We start from the raw sequence: 24,409 nt of genomic DNA, 5'->3' as shown, positions 1-24,409 counted from the left end.
TCGAAACGTTTCTGAGATACAGAAAGTGGAAAATGCGTTTTAGATATCTACTAGCTGTGCCTCGAACCACTTCTACCTACATTTGTCACGCTGAGTTAGGAGTCCCCTATATTTCGGATATTATAAAAATTCAACCAGTAGTTCTGTGGCACCGGATCTGGAAGTCACAAAATAACAAACTTAATCAGATGGTTCTGCAGGACGCTCTGAAATTAGAACATACTTTAGAGATAGAATGGATAATATATATAAGGGATTTTATGACAGACCTAGGTAAACCAGAGTACTATCAATCTGCCTTATCCCAGATAAAGAATTAAAAAACATTGTATGCAGCATATGGAGATTATAAGATTTGGGAATGAGGCGATAAAATCTACAGTCCAATCAAATCTAATGATAACCACTTCTCTTAGCATGCAACCATACCTTTGAAACATCATAAAGGGATATGACAGATTTGTTCTTACCCGTTTTAGGTTGAATATTTTTCACAGATTGGTCAGCTTCCCAACGGTCAATGATTGGTCTAAAAATGTATCAATTTGTCCGTGTGACAATGTATCTCTACAATCAACGATGCACGTCACTTTGTTTTGTAACTTCTATAATGAATTGAGGAGAAAGTGGATAAAACAGATCTTAAAAATGTCGCCCAGCTTATATTGCTCTTCAATTTCTAGACAATCAATGTTTAATAATAAATGTCGCCTCATTTTTAAAGAAAACAATTAAATGTAGGCAACAAATTGATTTAGGTTCTTCTGTTAGTAATGATAGGGCGTCTTTGTAATGCTATTTACATGTATTGTAAATATGAGGGTCTAACCTAATGTCTTGTACTATAATTTTGGCCTACTGATCCTATAATTTTTAACAAATAATGTACTGTACAAGTGACTTTTTAACTGTTTCAATATTTTAACAGAAATGTTTGTTTTTACAATGGTGTTTGAAATATTGAAAACAAAAATTATTTGATAATTGTATAAATGGTTATGTATGGTTTTATGATTTTTATGTGACAAAAATCGAATAAAGCACTTTTGGATTTGATTTGAGATGCCCCTGAACCTAACCTACAATCCACGTCCTTTCTGAGAGGCTGCCCAGACTGCCACCCAGCAGACATGTTGCTGGACCCCTGGGTAGAGAGCCATCCACTCTCTTAGGGCCTGCAACAATGCATGTCCTGAGCGAGGTGCTAGATCTCCTCCCCCAGGATGGGCAGGGGGAAGCTTCAAAGGCATGCCGCCTTTGTGAGCCTCCCCAGACCACTTGCTGTACTCAGCAACTGGCCCCCACCGGTTTTGACCCCCACTCTGGCGGGAAGACTGGCCGGAAACCCCAAATAAGGACAGGGGATGTGCCAGCCCTGCCAACCCCACCCCTCAGGTGGGGAAGGCGAGGTGAAGTACATCTCCGGGCCCTCGCCATCTTGAAGATGGGGAGCCCTACCCAACCAGGACTAGGCCACTGCCCCCCTCCCACAGGGGAGTGGCAGGATAGGTGGTGTACCCACCCCAGGGACCCAGTGGTCCCTGCCCTTTACCTACCTGTAACGCCCCTAAATTTAGTATTTAGGGGCACCCTGAACCTTCCTTCCTCAGATTCCAGATTCTAGAACAGCAAAGAAGACTAAGAAGAAAGACCTGCCGTGCAGCTGCTAAGAAGAGGAAGACACCAAGTGCTTTGTCCCCAGCCCTACCGGCCTGTCGACCCTCGAACCTGCTCCTGCTAGATCCCGGCACCTCCTGTGGCCAGCAACCTCACAAACCCCGGAGGACCGGACTACCTTGTGACTATGAGCACCTGGGACACCCACGAGCAGTGGCTCTGCTCAAAGCAAGTATCTAACCCCTGGCACCAGCTCAGAACCACAAACCCTGCACACTCTGCACCCGCCAAGCCTGGCCTGTGCTGGAGTGGACAAAGACCCTGACGATGTCCCCCCCCCCCCCCCCCACCCCCACCCCCGGCGACTGTAACCCCGAATCCGGCACCGAAGGACCCACCTCGACGCTCCTGACGACGCCTGCAGCCTCAGAACCAGGGACCCCCCCAACCGCGATCAACAGAGGGTAAGATTTCCCGAAACCAAAAGGCACCTCTGCACCTGGTGCCCTGCAGCCCCAGGTGCCAGACTCCTGGGTACCTACCTATCCTCCAACTACCCAACTTACCTCTCGAAGTGGTGGGCACACCTGAAGAATCTTCGTCCCCGAGCTTGCAGCCTTTGTTCATCCTTGAGCTTTCCCATTGAAATCCATTGAGCACCCGAAGGCTCAAAAGCACCATGCACCTAGCCGCTCGAGTGACCCTGGCAGTGTAACCTCTACACCTATCTTCTTCCCCATTTGCCCTAAGCAAGTGACCAGGAGCCCAGCTCCCGCAGCCGCGTGACCTGCTAGTCAGCAAGCACCAACCAAGGCCCCCCTGCCTCTCATAGGATAACATTGGGCCTAACTCACTCTGCACCCGGCTGCCCCTGTGCCGCTGAGGGTGTAACAACTGTACTTACCTGACCCTGGGAGACCCCTTACTCTATGCCCAGAACCTTAACTCTGCCAGTCGAGTACTTACCCAAAAGCCGATAACTCGTTGTTCGAGGCATATGAGCTGCAGATTACACACTGTGCGTAGATCGCCATCTGGTGTTGGGCCCAGATGTTGCAGTTGTTTTTCTCTTGGAAAGTCTTTGGAAGTCAAGAGGTATGTGATTCCTCCTTTGGATCATATTGAGCATTGGCTCCATCCTCAGATTGTTTTTTTTTTTTTTACCATCTGGCTCGGATGTGTTCTTCGTGCTCCGGTTCCGAACCGTTTCAGTTCCTCTAATCGGCGCGCAATCCTTTCCCTTTCCGCGGCATTGTTTAGATCGCGATCTCGACAAGACTCATCATTCATAGTCTTCGATTCTGGTCATCGACGAAGGCCTTCGGACCTACCTGGCCTCCTGTCCTGGCTGATGGAAAGGACGCCATTCAAAAAGTGTCCTCGATGTGGGTCGAAGTTTCCCCACACCGATCTACATGAGGTGTGCAACCTCTGCCTCTCCCCAGAACACGAGGCAAGAGACTGTCCGGCTTGCAAATCCTTCCGTTCGAAGAAGACTATTCGGGACTGACGAGCGAGGAGAACAATGGCTCACTCGTCGACTTCGATCCCAGACGACCTCTTCGGCGAAGGCGTCGATGTTCCGGAAGAGCAGCACACCGAAGAGGGCCTCCGAAGCAGACTACTCCGATGTCGAGGACATCACTCCGGCACAGAGTGGCATGTGTACTAACATCGACCCCCACCCTCGACATCAAAAAAGGCTTCGGTCACCCCATCGCCCTCGCGCCTAGGCACGACCAAAGATACTGCTTCCCATATCTCGCTTTCGGGCCTGGTTAAGAAGCCCATCAAGCCTTCCGGCGGCTCGGGCTCGAGCCAGCCTGCCGTTGGTGCTTAAAAACACTCACCGGCACCGAAAAAGACGACCTCCTCCGTGCCGAGTTCCACACCGAAGCACTCGGCGCCGAAGACTGGCACTAGCTTCTCGGTACCGACACCATCCCCGGAGCTGAGCAAGAAACCACAGGCCCTCGAAACCCACACCTCGAAGCCGAAGGTCATCTCGGAACCGAGGAAACCGACATTTCGAAGTTCCATGGTTCAAAACAACGAACCGATGCCGAATCGACGCCTAAGAAACCTACGGCTCTGACACCTTCGGCACCGAAGGATCGGCCCCCCCACAGATTAACTTTTTCGGCCCGATCCACTACAATAAACACTTGTGAAGGACCCTAAAACTGGACATTTGATGCTCAGCATCAAAGAGACCACTGGACAAGCCTGCCCCAGCTCCACCTCCAAAGAGAAGAGACTTGGCTACATCCCGTTTGAGACTGCCTTCACCCCCCCCTCCTCCTCCACCTCCTCCTCATCATCATTATCCCACACCCTCTCCTGATGAGGATGATGACGTCTACGACGATACAGGGGACGGGCCGGATAACCAGGCCACAGGGGACCCCACTTCTACAGGCTCCCCAGACCCATGGGACGACTACAACATCCCAGACGTCCCTAACGTCCCGCAGGACGACCTTTACCCTTCAAGACGCCCCCCCCCCCCCCCGAAGACACAATGGGGTTTAACCAACTGCTCCATAGGGCTGCACACTGCCAGAGAGTTGATCTCCATACAGACCCCGTGGAGGACTTCCTCCTAGATACTTTTAACACTACACAGATGGCCACTTCCATTCTGCCCATGCTTAAAGGGGTTATTAAGCACGCACCGGAGGTCTTTGAAGACCCGGTCAGGGCCAGGGTCATCAACCCTCGCATTGAGAAAGTATAAGGCCGCCCCTACAGACCCCTCCTACATCAGAGGCCCCGCACCACTAGACTCCCTAGTAGTCTTCAATGCGAGGAAGCGTGCAAACTCCCATGCATCAGGCGAGGCTCCACCACCCGATAAGGAGTCCAAACTCCTGGACGCCTCTGGCAAGCGAACTGCGTCCCAGGCTGCCGACATATGGCGCATTGCAAACACCCAAGCGCTTTTAGCAAGATATGACAGGGCACATTATGATTATCTGGAAGCCATAATGCAACACCTCCCTGACAAGTACAAGAATAGGGCCAGCGAGCTAAACCATCACCAACAGCTCCATTCGTTGCGCCCTCGATGTAGCTGACACCGCCTCTAGGGCAATTAACACCAGCGTCTTCCTGCGTAGGCATGCCTGGCTACGAATTTCAGGTTTCAAACCTGAGGTGCAGAGTTCCATCCTCGACCACCCCTTTGACGAGCAATATCTGTTTGGCCCCAACGTCGACGTTGCCCTTGGAAAAAGGACACCAACACGGCAAAATCTATGATGCCTTGCAGTCGCAAGCTCCCAGGTGCTCCTTTCGCCGCTCTTCCTTTAGAAGCAACTCCAGAGGCTACTCCTCCAACAGCGCCTCCACTTCCTATAAGGCCCCTACCCAATCCACCTTCACTAGGGGTTACCAGAGAGGCGGCTACAAGGGTAACCGTAATAAAGGTAGAGGCAAAACTAACACCTCCTGCTCTGCCTCCACCCCATGACTTCCCTCCACTCCCCCCAGACCATCCTACTCCGGTCGGGTGCAGACTCCACAATTTCCTTCCTGTCTGGATTACCATCACCTCAGACAGATGGGTGATACAGATAATTCGGCCAGGCTCCTGCCTCGAACTAGCATCTACGCCCCCCCAAACATTCCACCCAAACAGCGCCCAATGTCACAGGAACATTTGTCACTTCTAAAGCAGAAGGTGATCTCCCTCCTACAAAAGAGTGCAATAGAACCAGTTCCTGCCCACCAACAAAACATGGGAGTTTACGCCCTATATTTTCTCATACCGAAAAGGGACACTCTAAGGCCCATCCTGGACCTCAGACACCTAACTCACTATATACACTCGGACCATTTCCACATGGTCACACTCCAGCAGGTACTTCCCCCTACTCTCCCAGAACGACTTCCTTGCCACCCGAGACCTCAAGGACGCCTATTTCCACATTCCCGTTCACAACGCTCACCGGAAGTTTCTCAGATTTGTAGTGGATGTTCATCACTATCAATTCAAAGTACTCCCATTTGGAGTCACCACAGCACCACGGGTGTTTACCAAGTGCCTAGCGGTAGTGGCAGCACACCTGCGAAGACAACACATCCACGTCTTCCCATACCTGGACGACTGGCTAATAAAAGCCAGCTCATACAACCAGTGTGTACAACACACTCTTGCCACTATCCAACTACTTCACGAACTGGGCTTCACAGTAAACCATGCAAAGTCCCATCTGCAACCGTCCCACGTAAAACAATACCTTGGTGCCACCATAGACGCCTCAAAAGCGCTAGCCTATCCCAGTCCTGCCAGGATAGCAAGCAATCGGGCTCTGCGTGCCAAATTTCAACTGGAACACACTCTTCCAGCTCGAGTGTTCATGCAACTTATAGGAATGATGGCCTCTTGCGTATTCATAGTACCTCATGCAAGACTCCAGATGCGTCCTCTCCAAGAGTGCTTAGCACGCCAATGGAACCAGGCCCAGGGTCAATTGACTCATCTGGTGTTGGTAGACGGTCGTGCCCATCACTCTCTGCAGTGGTGGACCACCAAAAACCTTTCCAAAGGGCGACCGTTCCTGGAGCCAGTTCCTCAGATAGTACTGACAGCGGACGCATCGCTCTCCGGCTGGGGAGCTCACCTACTACATCACACCATGCAGGGCAGGTGTACACCTCAACAAAAGTTACTCCACATCAACCATCTGGAGTCACTGGCCATATTTCTAGCTCTGAAAGCCTTTCAAACACACGTCTCAGGCAAGGCTGTCTTACTCCACACAGACAACATGACAGCAATGTACTACATCCAAAAACAAGGCAGCACTCCCTCTCTGCAGCGCTCTTGGCTAGCACAGACCATATGGAGATGGGCCATACCTCAAAACATCTTTCTCCTAGCACATGTCCCAGGAGTCCAAAACACCTTTGCAGACCTTTTGAGCCGTCAGACTCTACAAATCACGAGTGGGAACTTCATCCACAAGTTCTTCAACCATACTTTCAAACGTGGGGGCAACCACAAAAAGACCTCTTCGCCACCCACAAAAGCCAAATCCCTAAGCTTCGCCGCCAGATATCCACACCCATTGTCCAAATGCAATGCGATATGGATAAACTGGTCAGGCAAATTTGCTTACGCTTTAACGCCTCTCCCACTCATTCCATTAGTGGCGCGCAAACTACAGCAACACTCCCTAACTCTCATCCTAGTTGCTCGAAAATGGGCCAGACAACCGTGGTACACCACATTGCTGGAACTCTCCGTAGTTCCGCACCAAAAATTACACCTGACTACACGCCTCTTAACACAGAACCATGGAGAGATCAGACACCTGGACCCAGCTCAGATCAACCTTGTGATCTGGCTCCTGAAATCCTAGAATTTGGCTACCTTAATCGTCCCCCTGACTGTATGAACGTCATTAAAGAAGCTAGAAGTCCTACCACTAGAGCTTGCTATGCAGTCAAGTGGAAACGATTCATGATTTATTGTCACAACAATAATATCAATCCCTTGGATGTGGCTATCCAACACATCATAGGCTACTTACTACACCTACAAAGATGCAACCTAGCCTACACGTCTATTAGACTACACCTTGCTGCCATAGCAGCGTATCTACAAAATGGACAGCATCTATCCCTCTTTATAGTACCTGCCATAAAAGCCTTCATGGAAGGCCTCAAAAGAATAATTCCTCCTAGAGTGCCACCCTCAACAGTGTGGAACCTAAACATCGTTCTCACAAGACTAATGGGGCCTCCATGCGAACCTCTACATAAATGCGGGCTTCAATTTTTAACATGGAAAACAGCTTTCCTTGTAGCCATTACTTCACTCCGAAGGGTCAGTGAGATAAAAGCGCTCACCATTTAAGAACCTTTTCTGCAAATGCATCATAATAAGGTTGTTCTCCGCGCTAATCCAAAATTACTTCTTTAAGTCATTTCTCCATTTCACCTCAATCTGTGGAACAGCCTGTATTCTTCTCGCAGCCACAAACCATTGCAGAAAGAGCTCTGCACACCCTAGACGTCAAAAGAGCTTTACCCTACTACATCGAGAGAACTCAACCTTTTCGCAAGACCAAACAATTATTCGTGTCTTTCTCACCACCACACAAAGGCAACCCCATTTCCAAATCTGGGATAGCTAGGTGGATTGTTAAATGCATACAGATTTGCTACCACAAAGCAAAACTAACGCTATCTGTTCCCCTTAAAGCCCACTCTACACGTAAGATTGGGGCTTCCATGGCATTTTTAGGGAACATCCCCTTAGATATCATCTACAAAGCAGCTACATGGTCTACACCACACACTTTCACTAAACACTATTGTGTAGCTGTGCAAACTAAGCAACAAGCTAGTGTGGGCCAGGCTGTCCTCAAAACACTGTTTCAAATAACTGCAACAGATACTGGTGGTCGCCGCTAAGAGGGGGTACTGCTACACAATTTATGCACAGTGTATAATCTGCAGCTCATATGCCTCGAACGGAATATGCTACTTACCAGTATTCATCTGTTCTTGGCATGTAGAGCTGCAGATCTACATACACCCACCCGCCTCCCCGGCTACCTTTATCTGTTCCAGTTTTATCTTATTTAGATATAACGCACATGGGCATCTTTCCTGTTTCTTACAAAGCTCCATCATTTCCCTGCTGGCGAAAAACAATCTGAGGATGGAGCCGAAACCCATGCGCAATACGATCCAAAGGAGGAGTCGCATACCTCTTGACTTCCAAAGACTTTACAAGAGAAAAACTGCAACATCCGGGCCCAGCACCAGATGGCGATCTATGCACAGTGTGTAGATCTGCAGCTGTACATGCCAAGCACAGATGCATACTGGTAAGTAGCATAATCCTTTCTTACATAGGGTAACATTGACTGGCGTCTTCTGATATTTCTTCTAAGTGTGGAGTTTCTAAACTTTAAAATATTCACTTAAAACCAACCGAGTAACAAACACTCACCTGCTGTTAGGAGAGATCACAGTGCTGGATCTTGGTGCCCAGCACTGACCCTGAAAAGTACTCCCAACCGTACTTGCCACAAACTCAATTTTCTCCCATAGGAAACCATTGACTGTTTTTATGTGAAATTTCTTCTGTCGATTTTGCAAACTTGTAAATATTCCTTAAAAATTGCCTGTATAACTTAAAGGCAGTTTCTCAACTGCTTACAGGTGATATACTAGTGCTGGATCCAGGATCCCACACTGACCTAGAAAAAGTAACCATAACCCCGCTTACCTGCTAAGTGAATTTCCTTCCATAGGATAACATTGGTAATTTGATCAGAAAAAGTTTTAGTGTCAACTTTTAAAATAGCAAAATATTGCTTAAAAATCACAACAGTAACTAAAGTATTTGTTCACTTGTTTCTAAGAACTGTCCCAGGACTGAATCTAGGACCCAGTCCTGGAGTTAGAAAAGTAATCCTGAGAGTAATCAATTGCATATAACTTAAAAAACCCTTTGAGCTCAATGTATTGTAGTGTTTGAAATTGTGTTGCCTATTGCAACAAACTGTAACTATTGCATTCCAAGTCAATTGTCTTTTGCAAAGTATATAACTACAGCATCTCCTTCTGAGAAAGTATAATTTTGATAACTATTATTGGTTCTAAAATAAAACAACCATATATTTCTTTTATACGAACCATTGGCCTAGAGTTCAACTCTTGAGTGCGAGACCATTTGCTGACTGTGTACAACAAATGCTTTACACTGTCCTCTGATACTGCCTTACTGCTCGATCAACCTACCACTTTAGAGAGTAAGGATATATCTAACTTTAGCCTTTGCCAAACCTCTGGGGGCTGTGGACTCTATACACACTGTACCTATTTGAGAACAGTATATACAGAGCCACTTTCCTACAGTATAGTTGATACATTGGATTCAACAGCGGTTTCCGACGCCACTTCACACCTATGCACCTGGCTTCCCTGGGATAGGTGTAAGAAAATGGCTCTATATATACTTCACCAAAATGAGGTATGGTGTTAATAGAGTCCAAGTGTCCCCAGAGATAGCGGAGGTTAAAGTTAGATACAACCTTACTCTCTAATAGTGGTAGCTTGGTCGAGCAGTAGGCAGTATCAGAGGACAGTGTTAAGCATTTGATGTACACACTCAGTCAGCAAATGAATTCTCACACTCAAACTGAACTCTAGGCTATAGGAAAGTATGTTCTCGTTACTTTCGTAATCCAGTGCTGGACTCCTAGGTTCAGCACTGGGACATCGATCTAAAACAGGTAAGTAATTACATGTTCGAGGCATGTGGGCTGCTGAATTCATATCTGTGCATAGATCGCCGCCTAGTGTTGGGTCCGGATGTTTGCACGTTGTTGTCCTGGAAGAGTCTTCGAAGTATCCTTGGATAGGTGACTCCTCCCCTGGACTACAGTGCGCATGGGCATCCTCTCCATCCTCAGATTGTTTTTTTCCGCCATTGGGTTCGGATGTGCTATCTTAGCTCAAGTTAGGAAAATACTTTTCGAGGCCAAAAGGCCTTTAGTTTGCGTCGGTACTGTTTATCGATCGGGTTTCGATACAATCCTGTTAGTTTACTAACTTTCAGCACCGACTTCTTTCGCATTTACCTGTCCATCGACTACTTCGACGATGGAATCGAGGACGCCATTCAAAAGGTGTCCGGTATGCAATGCGAAGTACCCACACATCGACGTCCATCCGGTGTGCAACAAATGCCTTTCGCCGGACCACGACGAATCGACATGCATGGCCTGTGCCCGGTTCCGTTCCAAGAAGACTCTGCGGAATCGACGAGCGGCGAGACTCGAGGCGCAGCACGCGGCACCGGCCCCAACAGACATCTTCGACGCCGAAGACGTCGAAGAATTGGAAGTCATGCCCTCTAGTCCCGTTTCCGAACACGAACCCGGATCGGACGAGGTAGACGAGTCACTCTTCCACAGAGGTGAAGACGACACCGAGGTAGGAGACGACGAGGAGGCCTTAGGGGCCGAAGAGAGTAGCTCCAATGATGAACAAGGCCTACCTGTTCAAACCGTTGAAACACCAGTGCCACAGCCTATGGCTCCGGTCGAGGGATCGCCTTCGGGCCTTACCCGAGACCCATCCCGCAGTTCTTCGGCCCCGCCCTCGGGCCCGGCCTCGGACGTTCAGCGGCAGCCATTACTACATAAACAGGCTGGTTTCCCTACCACAAAACCGAAACCGAAAGCTGCTCCGGTTCCACCGAAACTGAAAGTGGCGCTGGTCGGATCGAGGCCTTCGACGCCAGCGCACCGCGTCGGCACCGACCGCACCAAGAGGGACTTCGGTGCCGAACTTGAAGCGGGCGACGTTGGAGTCGACAAACGGAAAAAAGCCATCGGCACCGACAAACCTGTTCGGCTACCGGCAACAACGACACCAAGGGCCGTACCGCCTGCTGGGTCTCGCATCGCTCCCTCGACGACACCTAAGCCTCAGGTATCGAAGACTTCGACGGTGCTCTCTGCACCTCGACTCGATGAACCACCGGCGCCGAAAAAATCCACGCCCCCCTCTACGAGCCTGGCCGGTGCCAAGGCCTCGAAGGCGCCCCAAGTACGACCTGGTGCGACGCAAGGCAGCAAAACCACATCTGTCCTCCAGGACACGTCGGGTTCCGGTTCGATCGGAGCTCCAGCAGCCCCTTCGGTGCCGGCCAACATTACCTTCGGCTTGCCTCCGTCGACAATACCAAAAATGTTCCAACTCAGGACACGGGTCACCCAACCTGCGGTCACACCTGCTGAGACGTCTCCGGCACGTATCATCGACGCCGACACTGGCAGGATGATTCTCCACGACCGAAGGATAACTTCGGAGCCGCCTTTGGACCCTTTCAGGATCCCACTAAAGCGGAAGTTGCCTGCAGAATCGGAACCTCTCCTCTATGAACCCTTCCATTCACCCTACCAGGATCCACACCGGTTCTCCCCCACACGCTCCGATACGGATGCATTGGAGGACTACATGGATGACCAAGTCCCCTACCATGCAGACACAGACCCTGATGACCAGCAGGACCCTGATCAAACTTGGGGCTACCCTGCAGACCCCAGTGCACCTCTCGATGCACAGGACCAACAACTCTATAGGGCAAAAACATCTCCTACGGAGGATACTGCGGCGTTCAACGCTCTTATTGAACGTGCTGCAAATAACCATGGGGTACAGCTTCACTCTGATACCATCGAAGATGACTTTCTAATGGACACCTTTGCATCCTCAGAAAGACATGTAAAGACTCTGCCAATGTTGAAGGGGGTCCTCAAACCAGCCAAGGACATTTTCAAAGAACCCACCAGGGCACGAGTGATAAACCCCAGGATTGATAAAAAATACAGATCAGCACCTGGGGATCCTACTTACATCAGAGGACAATTACCACTCGACTCCATCGTCGTAGCGAATGCACGCAAGAGGGCACACTCGCAAACGACAGGTGACGCTCCTCCCCCGGACAAAGAGTCCAAGGTGTTAGAAACCTCTGGCAAGCGAGTTGCCGCCCAAGCTGCCAACATATGGCGCATAGCCAACACTCAAGCGCTCCTTGCTCGCTATGATAGAGCGCACTATGACACACTGGAGCAAATATTCCAACATCTCCCTGACCAGTTCAAGGAAGGCGCAGAAATGCTCATCAGAGAAGGACAGCTACTAACGAACGCTTCCATCAAATGCGCACTAGATGCTGCAGACACGGCTGCCAGAGCCATAAACACAAGCGTCATGCTGCGCCGACATGCCTGGCTGCGGATCTCAGGATTCAAGCCTGAGGTACAAAACAATATACTGAACCAGCCCGTCAACCCCGACTATTTATTCGGGCCAGAGGTTGACACCACCCTCGAAAAGATAAAAAAGGACACGGACACTGCAAAGTCCATGGGCGCCCTACAAACTCAGTCCTTTCGGAGCGGCTCCTTTCGTCGCCCCGGAAACAAGGGAGCAGGTAGAGGACAGGGGTCACAACAAACATATAACAAAGGCAATACACAGACCACCTATGATAAAAACACCCGAGGTGGATATCGTGGCTCCAGCACAAAGGGCAGAGGACGCGGCTACGGCAACACCAGGTCCTCCCCCAAGAACAAGCAGTGACGCCCTCTCCCTTCCTCCCGACCACATAACACCTGTCGGGGGAAGGCTACAAAGGTTCCTGTCCACGTGGAATTCCATCACCACGGACAGGTGGGTCAAAGATATTGTAAAATACGGTTACTGTCTGGAGTTAACCTCCACTCCACCCACAATACCACCAATAAGCCGTCCTATGTCCTCAGAGCACTTAACGCTCTTACAGCAAGAAGTGCAAAGTATGCTTCTAAAAGGCGCTATAGAGGTCGTACCCATCCACGAGCAGGGTGTGGGAGTGTACTCCCTCTACTTCTTAATTCCAAAAAAGGACGGATCGCTCAGACCTATATTAGACCTGAGACCCCTGAACCAGTACATTCTTTCAGAGCACTTTCACATGCTCACTCTACAGCAAGTCCTTCCGCTTCTCAAGCAGGGAGACTTCCTAGCCACACTGGACCTCAAGGATGCGTACTTTCACATACCCATCCACCCCTCACACAAAAAATACCTCAGGTTCACTGTTCAGGGGCAGCACTATCAGTTCAAAGTCCTTCCCTTCGGCGTGACAACAGCGCCCAGGGTTTTCACAAAGTGCCTAGCTACGGTGGCAGCACATCTACGGAGGCAGCATATACACGTCTACCCCTACCTAGACGACTGGCTCGTTCAAGCGAAGTCAGCCCAGCAATGTGCAAGCCACATGTCCCGCACCATTCACCTTCTTCACAGTCTGGGATTCTCACTAAATTATCCAAAGTCCCATCTCCAGCCCGCACACGTACAACAGTACCTAGGTGCGACTATAGACACCCTGGCGGCCACAGCTCAGCCAAATTTAGTGAGGATCAACAGCATACAACTGCTGATCTCCAAATTCAAACCCAATCACTCACTTCCAGCGCGAGTGTTTATGCAGTTGATAGGCATGATGGCCTCCTGCATCTTCATAGTCCCGCACGCGAGATTACATATGCGCCCACTTCAGGAGTGCCTAGCACGTCAGTGGAATCAGGCTCAAGGACAGTTAAAGGACCTAGTGTTGGTGAGCGGTCGGGCATACAACTCTCTGCATTGGTGGAATCCACAAAACCTTTGCAAGGGCCGACCATTCCAAGAGCCTGTCCCACAGATAGTACTGACAGCGGACGCGTCTCTCCAGGGATGGGGAGCTCATGCACTCCACTACACAGTGCAAGGACTATGGACAACACAACAAAAGAAGTTGCACATCAACCTTCTGGAATTGATGGCAATCTTCCTAGCCATGAAGGCATTCAAAGTACATCTATGCAACAAGGTCGTGTTGATCCGGACGGACAACATGACCGCAATGTACTACATACAGAAACAGGGAGGAACACACTCTCCACAGTTGTCTCATCTGGCTCAGAGCATGTGGAAGTGGGCCATTCAAAGGAACATGTTCCTCATGGCGGAACACCTCCCTGGCAAGGACAACCAGATGGCGGATCTGCTCAGCAGACACAGCCACCAGATGCACGAGTGGGAGTTACACCCATCAGTACTCCAACCGTACTTCCAGCAGTGGGGTCATCCGGAGATAGACCTATTCGCGACAAGCGAAAACGCAAAATGCCAAAGCTTCGCCGCCAGATTCCCACATCCGCAGTCGCAGGGCAATGCGATATGGATGAACTGGTCCGGCAGATTTGCGTACGCTTTTCCCCCAGCGCCATTGATACCGCTAGTGGCCCGCAAACTCCGACAACACTCCCTGACACTCGTCCTAGTTGCTCCCACGTGGGCACGCCAGCCGTGGTACACCACCTTTCTCGAACTTTCCGTGGTGCCGCATCAAAGGCTGCGGATCAAACCCGCGCATTTGACGCAGAACCATGGAGAGGTTCAGCACCCAGATCCGCAACAGCTGAATCTGGCGATCTGGCTCCTGAAGTCCTAGAGTTTGGCTATCTCAACCTGCCACCTGACTGTATGGACATCATCAAGGAGGCCAGGAGACCCACTACCAGAGCTTGCTATGCAGCCAAATGGAAAAGGTTCGTCATTTATTGCGGTAATAATGACATCAACCCGCTGGACGCATCCATCCAAAACATCATCTGTTATCTCTTACACCTATATCGATGCAATCTGGCGTACACCTCTATACGTGTCCATTTGACCGCAATCTCAGCCTATCTGCAAACCAGGCAGCACCTCTCTCTATTCAGAGTGCCTGCCATCAAAGCATTCTTGGAAGGACTCGAACGAGTCATTCCACCAAGCCACCCACCGGCTCCAATGTGGAACCTCAACTTGGTCCTCACACGCCTAATGGGTCCACCCTTTGAACCTCTACACTCATGCGAGATTCAATTCCTTACCTGGAAAGTGGCCTTCCTTGTGGCGATCACTTCCCTGAGAAGAGTTAGTGAACTCCAGGCACTAACCGTTCAAGAGCCATTTATACAGGTTCACACCAACAGGGTCGTACTACGTACCAACCCCAAATTCATGCCCAAAGTAATATCGCAGTTCCACATGAATCAGACTATTGAACTGCCAGTTTTCTTCCAAAACCCACAAACTATTGCAGAAAGGGCACTACATACACTAGATGTGCGAAGGGCCCTCATGTACTACATCGATAGGACTAAACCCTTCAGGAAGACAAAACAACTGTTCGTTGCCTTTGCCCCACACCACAAAGGTAACGCCATCTCCAAAGCAGGGATAGCCAGATGGATCGTTAAATGTATTCAAATCTGTTATCAAAAAGCAAAACGCACATTAACTATTCCACCACGAGCCCACTCAACACGTAAGTTAGGGGCTTCCATGGCCTTCCTAGGAAATATTCCCCTGCATGATATATGCAGAGCAGCCACATGGTCCACTACACACACATTTACAAAACACTATTGCGTAGATGTGCAGTCAAAACAGCAGGCAGCTGTAGGACAGGCTGTTCTCAAAACACTTTTTCAGACCGCTGCAGCTGGCACGGGTAGCCGCCGCCAATAGAGGGCACTGCTATGTATTCTATGCACAGATATGAATTCAGCAGCCCACATGCCTCGAACTGAATATGCTACTTACCAGTATGCATCTGTTCTTGGCATGTAGGGCTGCTGACATTCATATCGCCCTCCCTCCTCCCCGGCGCCTGTCGCAGCTGCAGCTCTCAGAATTACTGCAAGCATGGTCATCACTTTCTGTATCTACTCCATCACTGCCACAATGGCGAAAAACAATCTGAGGATGGAGAGGATGCCCATGCGCACTGTAGTCCAGGGGAGGAGTCACCTATCCAAGGATACTTCGAAGACTCTTCCAGGACAACAACGTGCAAACATCCGGACCCAACACTAGGCGGCGATCTATGCACAGATATGAATGTCAGCAGCCCTACATGCCAAGAACAGATGCATACTGGTAAGTAGCATATTCATTTCACAGTTGGTGCGATTTTTAAAGAATATTTGTAGTTTGCAAAATTCAACACCTGGAGGAAATTTCACAGAAAGTCTATGGTTTTCTATGGAAGAAAATTGGCTTAGCGGTAAGTATGGTTGTAATTACTTTTCAGGGTCAGTGTTTGGCACCAAGATCCAGCACTGTGATCTCTCCTGATAGCAGGTGAGTAATTTAGTTTTCGTTACTCGGTTGATTTTAGGTGAATATTTTAAAGTTTAGGAACTCCACACTTAGAAGAATTTCCAAGTGAAACCAGTCAATGTTACCCTATGGAAGAAAAGTGAGTTATCGGCTTTTGGGTAAGTACTCGACTGGCAGAGTTAAGGTTCTGGGCATAGACTCGGGGGTTTTCCAGGTTCAGGTCAGTACAGTTGTTACACCCTCCGCGGCACAGGGGCAGCCGGGTGCAGAGTGAGTTAGGCCCAATGTTATTCTATGGGAGGCAGGGGGCCCTTGATTGGTGGCTGCTGGCTAGGCGGCCACACGGCTGTGGGAGCTGGGCTCCTGGTCACTTGCTCAGGGCAAATAGGGAAGTAGAGTAGAGATTGCTCTGCCAGAGGCACTCGGGCGGCTGGGTGCAGGGTGCTTTTGAGCCGTCGGGCGCTCAATGGATTGCAATGGAAAAGCTCAAAAACGAACAAAGGCTGCAAGCTTGGGGACGAAGATTCATTAGGTGTGACCACCATTTCGAGGGGTAAGTTGGGTAGTTGGAGGATAGGTAGGCACCCAGGAGTTGGGCACAGGGGGCCGCAGGGGTGCCTTTTGGTGTCAGGAAATCTTACCCTCTGTTGGTTGCGGTTGGAAGGGTCCCTGGTTCTGAGGCTGCAGGCTTCGAGGTGGGTCCTTGGGTGCTGGATTCGGGGTCACAGTCGCCGGGGGGACTTCCTCGGGGTCTTTGTTCACTCAAGCACAGGCCAGGCTTGACGGGTGCAGAGTGTTCAGTGTTCGCGGTTCCTGGCTGATGCCAGCGATCAGTTACTTGCTTTGACAAGTACCACTGCTCGTGGGAGTCCCAGCTGCTCAGTCACAAGGTAGCCAGGTCCTCCGGTGTTTGTGAGGTTGCTGGCCACTGGAGATGCCGGGGTTTAGCAGGAGCAGGTTTGAGGGTCGTCAGGCCGGTAGGGCTGGGGCCAAAGCAGTTGGTGTTTTGAGGTCGGGTGCCCTGTTTCCAATGGAGAACATCCGGGACAAAGAAACACTGCAGGCTCAGGGACTAGGATCTTCCAGGTGCGAGCACCACTTCGAGGGGTAAGTTGGAATGTCGTGGGTTGGTTAGGCACCGTTGGTTGGGGCACACAAGGCCGTGGGGCATCGGGCGCAGGTGTGCTTCGGGAAGTCTGATTTTCTTACCTGCTCTGGTTGCGGTAGGAGGGTGCTCTAGATTGAGGCTGCAGGCGTCATCTGGAGACTTGAGGCAGGTCGGGGATAGCCGGGTCTTGGGTCAGGATGGCCGGGGGGACCTCCTCGTGGTGTTTTTCCACTCAAGCTCAGGCCGTGTTCGGCGGGTGCAGAGTGGGCTAGATTCGCGGTCTCTGCCTGGCACCAGAAGCTGCAGTTAAAACACGTCCGGTGTTCACGGGAGAAACAGTCTGGAATGTGAAGGCAGGCAGGGTTTGTGAGGTTGCTGGCTGCTGGACGCACCAGGATTTTGCAAGATCAGGTTCGAGGGGTGACAGGCCTGTAGGGCTGGGGCCACGTCAGTCTGCGTCGACCTCTTGTTAGCTCTGCAGGCTCTTCGTCCTTCTTTTCTTCTTGTAGGTAGGCTGGTTCTGAGGAAGGAAGGTTCATGGTGCCCCCTAAATACTAAATTTAGGGGCGTTGCAGGTAAAGGGCAGGGAACAATGGGTCCCTTCCCTGGGGTAGGTACACTCCCTATTCTGCCACTCTCCAGTGGGAGGGGGGGGCAGGAGCCTGTCCCTGGTTGGCTAGGTCCCCCCCCATCCTCAAGATGGCGGGGACTCATGGTTGTGCTTCACCTCGCCTCCCCCACCCGAGGGGTGGAGTTGGCAGAGGTGGGCACACCTCTTTTCCTCACTTGTTTTTCCCGCCGGTTCTCCCGCCCAAATTCTCCTTCGTGAACCCTGCCCATCCTGGGGCAGGAGGCTTCGCACCTCGTCCCAGGATGTGTGTTGTTTCAGGCCCTGGAGAGCAGCAGGCTCTCGACCCAGGGGTCCAAAACATGTCTAGTGGTGGCAGCCACTCAGTCAGGTCACTAGTAGTTGGTCGAATTTCAGGGGTCATCTCCAAGATGCCCTCTGTTTTGCATTTTACATTAAATCCCACACTGGCATCAGTGTGGGTTTAATGTGCTGAGAAGTTTGATGCCAAACTTCCCAGTTTTCAGTATAGCCATTATGGTTTTGTGGAGTTCGTAATGACTAATTCCCAGCACCATATACTCTTATTTGCGGCACTACACTTACACTTACAGTGCCCAGGAATGGACTTGGGCACTGTAGGGGTACAGGGCTCATGCTCCTGTACCCTCACCACTGGCATGGGACACCCAGCTAGAAGGTGTACATGATTTAATTTAAACCTTATTGTTTTAGTCATGCCCCATTGGGCTTTTCAATCCATGTAGATTCTCTTATAATTACTGCTGTTTCCTGCTTCTTCACCATATCACTTACATTCTGTCCTAGTGGGCTTTGGAATCCAACTTGATTGTTTCAAATATATCTTTCATAATCCCACTACACGTTCCAATTATTATTCCACTGTGAACCAGTTCCATGCAATTAATTTCAATGCTCTGTTATTCAGCTTGCTCTTGATGGCCGGGATATATTTGCTCTTTTGTTTTTTTCTTCTCCCTTTATTATTCCATGTTACCTGCAATATAAACACAGTGCAAGATCAACCATGACCTTATTTCCCTTTTAAAACCACCAAACATGCATACATAGACTCTCATAAAAAATGAATATATTTCTACTGAAGCAGTCCAACTTTAAGGCTTAGTTCTAATCTATCCTAAGTGCGCTGATAATTACCTGAACTAACTATAACGGGGGAATTTCATTGGTTTTTTACGAGTGAAATGTCCAGCTAACTATAACATGTGTAAAACCTATGGTTTTTTAAGTGAATTTGCGAGGTTTTTTAAATGCTAATTCCTAACTATAACTTGTGTGAAACCTATGGTTTTTTAAAGTGAATTTGTAAGGTTTTTTTAAAAGCTAAGTTATGTATATTTTATTATACTTTTTATATATGTATATTTTTTTAAGGTTTTCCACCGTGCGCGCACCCCACGCGCACTCCACGTTTTTTTTGAAAAAAATATAAAATGTTTTTTTCACCCTTAGGGGTCCATCAGGGACCCCCTGACAAAGGCTAGGGGGTCAGGAACTCTCTACCCTGCCCCCTTTTCACGTTCTCCACCTTTCTCTTTCAGTGCGACACACAAAATGGCGGCCGACACTTCCTGATTTCGACCGATTCGAATGTTGACTGAGATGTAACCACCAATCAGAATTACGCTTGCGCACGTTACCGTGCGCGGCTATAGATATGTACTTTTAACTGCAATTTTCTCAGGAACTACTGAACAGATTGACACCATATATGCAAAAGGCACATCCATGACGTGAGGACTACCTCTTTGCCAAATTTCAAGTAATTCTGTTCAGCCGTTCGGGCTGTACCTTCGACTAAAGGTCCTATGGGAAAATGCATGGGGAAAACGCATTTTGGGACCCCCCTTTTTTCTCGGCCCCCGCTTGACGAATCGCCCCGAGACTTTCAGGGTAGGAGCTGAGCGGAGCGCCCCATTAGTTTTGCACTCACGGGAACAGTTGTCCTTAGTTTATTGTCGGACAGAACTCACGACAAGACGCGTTTCGGCTGCCGCCTTTCTCGATTTGTAAACGGCGTCGACTTTCAGTAAGCATAAATACGTTACTCATGACATAAACATAAACATAGGACTTACTTCAGTCCTAGAATGGCAGCCATTACTAACATGTAAAACCCTACTAACATTCGTATGGTCTACATTTCAAACTTGATCGTTACATCTTGCCCTGAATGGGCTTACTTGGCAGTTTATAAAACAAACTCAAGTTTAACGAGTAATAAAAGCCATCAGAGCAACAGGGATCTGTTGAGTTTTTTCTGTATGGATCATGTACCACTCAATGTTAGAGGGGGTGATAGACAGTTACAATTAAGAAGACTGGAATCGAGATATATCATTGACACACAGACCAGGATGCCATTGGGCCTGAATAGTGGGGAGGAGATGGCTGTTCATTTATAGTCATGAATTTTATTAGGTATCTGTTTTTCTGTTACAGATGACATGCAGACGAAAGGGCAGCACTAACCCATTCAGGGTGTAATTTTATTACTCGTTAAACTTGAGTTTGTTTTATAAACTGCTAAGTAAGCCCATTCAGGGCAAGATGTAACGATCAAGTTTGAAATGTAGACCATACGAATGTTAGTAGGGTTTTACATGTTAGTAATGGCTGCCATTCTAGGACGGAAGTCCTATGTTTATGTTTGTCATGAGTAACGTATTTATGCTTACTGAAAGTCGACGCCGTTTACAATCGAGAAAGGCGGCAGCCGAAATGTGCCTTGTCGTGAGTTCTGTCCGACAATAAACTAAGGACAACTGTTCCAGTGAGTGCTGATATATATATATATATATATATTACCTACTGGCGGTCGCCAGTAGGTAGTTCTAGTTAGGACCACGTTTCCATAGGAAAACCTCAACATTCTATTTTGAATAACTTTGGCGCCGGTCGACGAATCCTCGCGAATTTCTCAAAATAGGTGGGGCGCTACGCTCCGCTCCTACCCTGAAAGTCTCGGGGGGGATCCGTCAAGCGGGGGCTGAGATAAAAGGGGGGTCCCAAAACGCGTTTTTCCCATGCATTTTTCCATAGGACCTTTAGAACGAGCTACAGCCCGAACGGCTGAACAGAATTACTCAAAATTTGGCAGAGAGGTAGTCCCTAGGTCAAGGAAGTGCCTTTTGTAGGTTTGGTGTAAATCTGTTCAGTAGATTCTGAGAAAATAGCCTTTAAATCAATATATATATCTGAGCCCGCTTACGGTACGCTTACCGTACGCTTACCGTAAGCGTACGGTGGCGTGCGCGAGCGCGATTCTGATTGGCTCTTAGATCTTAGTAAACATTCGAATCGGTCGAAACCAGGAAGCGGCGGCCGCCATTTTGTGTATTTCACTCTGAAAAAAAAGAGTGAAAACAAGGAAAGGGGGCAATGAGGAGAGTTACAGACCCCCTAACATTTGTAAGGGGGTCAAAGAAGGACAGAAAAGTACAAAAAAAACATTTATGGATTTTAAAAAAAATCACGGGGTACGCGTACGGTAAGCTTACGGTAAGCGTACGGTAAAAAAATAAAAATAAATAAATGAAAAGCAGATTTAAGAGTTTAGAAATTAGGGAGCTCTAAAAAGAGCTGTTGTGTTTATGAAGTCATTTTTTTAGTGGTACCTACAAGTAAGTACCGATGCAGAGTCTAAGGTTCAAGAGGAAGACTCTGTTCCCTTCATCATTGAAGTGCACACCATCTCCTCTATAAATGTCTTGCATGTCATAACGCAAGTTGTTGTGGTAAATGGCACCCATACCATAGTCACGGAGGAAAGCAGAAACAGATTTGTTGACGTGCTTTCTTGCTTTGTCAATCTGTGGACAGAAATGATTGGACCAGTTCCATTTTTGCCTTTGGCATATGTTGGAAAACACAAAGGCAGTTTTAGGGAAAAGTGTAAACAGTTGTGCAAAGGTGTCCTTCATAAGCATTTCCAGACCTACCCCAGTCAAAGTGCCTAGGTCATTGCCACCACAGTGCACTATTATGAGGTCAGGGTGTTGGATTTGAATGAAGGATTTCACCAATGGCATCAATTGGTGCCACTTTAACCCTCTCTGACCAATCCATTTAATGTCTACATTTGGCAAAGCAAGGTCTCTCACCATACCTGTTTTCTCTGCAAACTTTTCACTCCAGAAGACATAGCTGTGCCCTACAATCCACACTGTGAACATCTTCAAAGGAGAACTGGATGCACTCAGGAGGTGTCTTTCAGTAGAATGGCAATATGAAAAGAAAGACAGTTTGGAAATGGAGGCATACATATTTTTTTCAAAACAAAAATAACTGATTGGCTGTTTCATACCATTCTAGAATAAAAACTAGGCTGTATGTGTAAATTAATAGAAGCATGTTTTATATTGGTAAAAAAAAATGTGTAACCAAAGAACAGTACTATGGATTTGCTGTTAGGTTTGAAAAGTCAAGCACTCTTGCTCTGTGGAATTGAAACATTGTTTGGCGAACTTCTGACCTAACTCAACACAGCAGTGTTCCATGAGCTGTTGCTATGGTAGCAGGCAGAAGTCAAGTTGGGGGAAGGGTACTAGGCAGAAGTCAAGTTGGGGGAAGGGTACTTTTGGAAAAGGGTTGGTTTTCAACCAATAGAAATGTGTGATTACATTTGAAAAAAAGGGGGAAGCACTGAGATTTGAAACTTACAAGTATATGTGTGGAAAAATAGAGGGAAAGTTTGCCATTATCTGGTTCTGCTGAGAGGAGAGAGGTGAACACAACAGAGATCCTGGCTCTGATAATCTGCTGTTTGAGTGTCACTTTTCTTTCACAACTAACTAATTTTAAAGGTGAGTTTACAGTTTGAGAGGGGATGTATGTGGTAACTTAAGAAATGAATAATAGAAATGGAAATTGTTTTTGTTGTAGTTACACATGGTGGTTTCATAATGTGTCAGTCTGTAAAAGTGATTTTCACTTGCCCCGAAAAAAAAAGAGCAGTAAGTGTGCTTTCAAATTGGCAAAGAAATTTCGTTTTGGGACTAATGTGAAAACATGACTCTGTGTGCAGAGAGGAATTATAGGCAGAGATTTATTGCGTCTTGCTCTGGTGATTTCACAGTTGCATTAGATGGAAAGGGGGAGCGAATTTTTGGGGGAAGAAGCAGAGTCTTAGCACACACCCATGTGCTTGCCATGTATAGTCATGCACAGTATTTACAAGCGAGTGGGGTTTTCAGGTTTCAGTCTGTAATGCAAATACATTCAGCATCACTAAGGCTGGTTGCCCTTGCTGTAGTGTAGCAGTCTGGACATGGGCTTTTTAAAAAATCTGAAAAGTGGTTTCATAATGTGACAGTTTGTAAAAGTGATTTTCACTTGCCCAAAAAAAAGAGCAGTTAGTGTGCATTCAAATTGGCATAGAAATTTCGTTTTGTGACTATTGTGAAAAGAAATGTAGTAATATATTTAAATACAATAAAGGAATTGTTACAGAGAATCGGTGAGATCTGTACAAATAAAACTTTAGAATTTTATTGGATTACCATTGGAAATTTAATCAAAAAAGAATTTTAAAATTACTATTTGGTCTAAAGGAAATGAAATCAGATGTATTGTGGAGTTATTTGAGATATAATATTGTGATTATACTTCTGAAACAAACCTATCAGACGGTATTTTAAAGAAATAAGTATTGGTATTAGATGATATTTTTTTAGAATATTATGCATTTCTATAATGTTAAGTTTAAGTAAAAAAAGAATCAGGGCTTTTTTAATACAATCTTTGTGGTTGTTATTTTTTTTTGCCCGCTGTAAAATGATGAATGCAATTGCTTTCACAATTTATAGTGAAATGCAATATATTCTGAAAACAGCAAAAATAAGGCAAAAATATTTTATGGAAAAAAATGTAAATATGTGTACTGTATTATAAAATGTTTTAAAAATAATACTTTTTTCTTTTTTTCCAGATAGATATAGAAAATTTTCGAAAACTACAAACATTTTTAAAACTATTTTTAAAAAAAACAAATGAATAAATATTTTTTCAGTGAGTATGGTAAGTCAATAATAATAATTGTAGTCTCTCGAGGACCTTGTAATGTGTTTATTGATTTTTAGTGTTTTTTTAAAAAAAAAAAAAAAAGTACGCGCACCGTACGCGTACGGTAAAAAAAAATAAAAAAAAGTTTTTAAAAACATATGTAAAAAAAAGATGAAAGGTAAGGTTGGCTCTTAAAAGAACCGTTGTGTTCATGCAGGGACAGAGGAAAGGAAGCATGGGAAAATTATTCAAAGCGACAAATGTGTTGATCTATTTTGTTGTTCACTAGGGAAACACTGGTCTCCCTATAGCAAATTAGATCTTGACAAAATGTGCATCGAATATCAACCTTCCGAAATCGAGGGTTGATTTCCAGAGGGCCAGCAAAAGGA

The 24,409-nt window shown here is 47.5% G+C and overlaps 1 protein-coding gene and 1 pseudogene across 13 annotated transcripts in view; both read left to right on the top strand.

Annotated features, from left to right (window-relative positions):
* The window catches only part of LOC146789924 (ATP-binding cassette sub-family F member 2), a 1,015,916-nt gene that overhangs the window by 638,061 nt on the left and 353,446 nt on the right, over window positions 1-24,409 (top strand). The window lies entirely within an intron of this gene.
* The window catches only part of LOC146789925 (high mobility group protein B2 pseudogene), a 61,551-nt pseudogene that overhangs the window by 10,743 nt on the left and 26,399 nt on the right, over window positions 1-24,409 (top strand).

This window comes from Triturus cristatus, chromosome 10 (assembly GCF_964204655.1).
Source record: "Triturus cristatus chromosome 10, aTriCri1.1, whole genome shotgun sequence".
In the NCBI taxonomy this organism is placed as follows: Eukaryota; Metazoa; Chordata; class Amphibia; order Caudata; family Salamandridae; genus Triturus; species Triturus cristatus.
Note: the sequence above shows the minus strand (reverse complement) of the source record. Positions and strands in the feature narration are given on the sequence as shown.